The sequence below is a fragment of the Ambystoma mexicanum genome, chromosome 1p, assembly GCF_040938575.1.
Source record: "Ambystoma mexicanum isolate Mex_15411 chromosome 1p, UKY_AmexF1_1, whole genome shotgun sequence".
Lineage (NCBI taxonomy): Eukaryota > Metazoa > Chordata > Amphibia > Caudata > Ambystomatidae > Ambystoma > Ambystoma mexicanum.
This window is the reverse complement of record NC_090921.1, coordinates 234045586-234048135: the sequence shown is the minus strand read 5'-3', so window position 1 is coordinate 234048135 and position 2550 is coordinate 234045586. Positions and strand designations below refer to the sequence as shown.

The window sequence follows — 2550 nt, the reverse complement described above, 5'->3', positions numbered from 1 at the left end:
AGAAAAATGAAAAAGGTTTTTGAAAAAAGCATTTCTGTAAAAAAAGAAAAAAAATGTACCTCTTACAAAAACTAGCAGAGGATGGTTTCGATCCATCGACCTCTGGGTTATGGGCCCAGCACGCTTCCGCTGCGCCACTCTGCTGCGTACTGTGAAACGTACCTCACGCCAATTCATTAATCACGGTGTATACTCACGCTATGGCTTGGTTCAGTCCAGCCCTTCCATTACTAGACCTTTACGTGGAGAGCTATGTAGTGAATAAATCACGCACGCACGCCCGCCCACTCTGCGGTCTCCATTTTGGGACGTCCCGAGGACACCCGAAGCCTGTTTGTGTTAAGAAACACCCCAGTTGCACCATTTGGTCGTTGTGTCTGTCTGCGCTGTTCCCCGCACTTGATTTTTTCCAACCCAAAACAGTACGAGGCTCTGGAATACACCGCACCCCCTAGCAGCAGAAGCCACTTGAGCTCAGTGAGGTAAGTGTTTTTGAAATGTGGTGTGTTCCTACTTCAGGTTAGTTCCTTGTTAGTAAACCTTGTTTATTTGCGGACAAAGGAATACAGATACTCGCACGGTGCCCCATCTGCTTCTTTATACTTCCCAACTCCAATTTTTAGTAAAATATTGAATCCTAGACTTAATTTGTACTTATGCTACTTTGTATCCCTCTATTAACTTTCCAATTTTGACCGACATGCCTTTCTTTTTTGTGGCGCAGCGAAATAAACACTCATGCTTATTTGTTGTATTAAGTAGAAAAGATCAGTTTAAATGACTAGTAACATCAGAAACATATGCAACTCAGTAGCACCGCTATTATCAGTATTGGTTCTGCAAAATAGAACATGGAGTAGCCGTGGCCGAGCGGTTAAGGCGATAGACTTGAAATCTATTGGGGTTTCCCCGCGCAGGTTCGAATCCTGCCGGCTACGTGAGTTTTTTTAAATTTTTTTTTTTTTATAAAAGGATGTATTTGTTTTTACTTAAAAAATGCCAACATCTAAAAAAAAGAACATGCACACTACAGACAAGCTTCTTTTAAAATGTTCAAGTCTTGTTGCATTGTCTAAATGATCTGCAGTTGGGTTTTACAAAGGGCGAAGGGCAGGCAATTTTTTTTGGCTCCATTTTCTACAAAGGAGATTTAGGACCAGGAGGAGGTGGATTTATTTGCCCCTATTGACGGGCATTCGCATACTTGCCAACCCTACCGATTTAGGCGGTAGGATACCGCTTTTTAAGCAGTCCTACCGCCTACCGATTTATTGGCACCAAATACCGTTTTTTTTTTTGCCCACGCCAGCTCGGGGGACTCTTTCAATGGATCTCCCGAGCTGGCGTAGCGGGAGAAGGCGCGGCATGCAGGCTTTTGATGTCAAAGGCACCCACGGCGGTGGGCTAAATGCACCCCTCCGCCGATTCCTTTGACAAAAGGCGCCATTAGCCCCCCACCTCGCCAGCTCGGGGGAGTCTTTCAAGGGCTCCCCCGAGCTGGCATAGTGGGAGAAGGCGTGGCATGCAGGCTTTTGATGTCAAAGGCACCCACGGCGGTGGGCTAAATGCACCTCTCCGCCACGGGTGCCTTTGACAAAAGGCGCCATTAGCCCCCCACCTCGCCAGCTCGGGGGAGTCTTTCAAGGGCTCCCCCGAGCTGGCGTAGTGGGAGAAGGCACGGCATGCAGGCTTTTGATGTTAAAGGCGCCCACGGCAGTGGGCTAAATGCGCCCCTCTGCTGCGGGTGCCTTTGACAAAAGGCACCATTTGCCCCCCACCACGCCAGCTCGGGGGAGTCTTTCAAGGGCTTCCCCGAGCTTGCATAGAGAGAGAAGGCGCAGCATGCAGGCTTTTGATGTAAAAGGCGCCCACGGTGGTGGGCTAAGGGCGCCCCTCCGCCGCGGGTGCCTTTCACAAAAGGCGCCATTAGCCCCCCACCACGCCAACTCGGGGGAGTCTTTCAAGGGCTCCCCCAAGCTGGCGTGGTGGCAGAAGGCGTGGCAGGCGCCTCATTGTCATTGAAAGCACCCGCAGCGGCGGGCTCATTCAATGACAATGGGCTGCTGACACGCCCTATTCCTATCATTACCTCTTTGCCTGAATATTTTTGAAACTTTAAGATTCCTACAGATTTTTTGTCACAGAATGTTGGCATGTATGCATTCGGGCATTGGCGGCGAGTACATTGAAGGCAGGAGAAAGATGAAACATAATCAACTTTTTGCCTGGAAATTATGCAGTCTACTCCAAAAATCGAGAGAGTTGGTCAGTCGGTCGGTCAGATGCACACACACAGAGCTCTCAGGTTTGCCGTGGCCTCGCGTGATAGGGCCACTCTGTCTTGATTTGCTTTGATTTCTGGGACATGTATTTTTTCCAAATTGAAAAGAAAAACACTGCATGTCCCAGAATAAAAAAAGGGATCAACAGTATTGGATGGCCTTTTCGTGCATGGCCACGGGAACATGCGCGTCATTTGAGGGGGGAGACGTGGGGGACAAGGGCATTTACCCCCCAGCCTCCCTCCCAACTTGTGTGGCACAACATTTT

At 49.0% G+C, this 2550-nt stretch overlaps 1 non-coding gene across 1 annotated transcript; it reads left to right on the top strand.

The window, feature by feature from the left end:
• The first annotated feature begins 856 nt into the window (after positions 1-856).
• TRNAS-UGA (transfer RNA serine (anticodon UGA)) lies at positions 857-938 on the top strand. Its single transcript has one exon. It is a non-coding gene; the product is annotated as a tRNA-Ser (tRNA).
• The last annotated feature ends 1612 nt before the right edge of the window (positions 939-2550 follow it).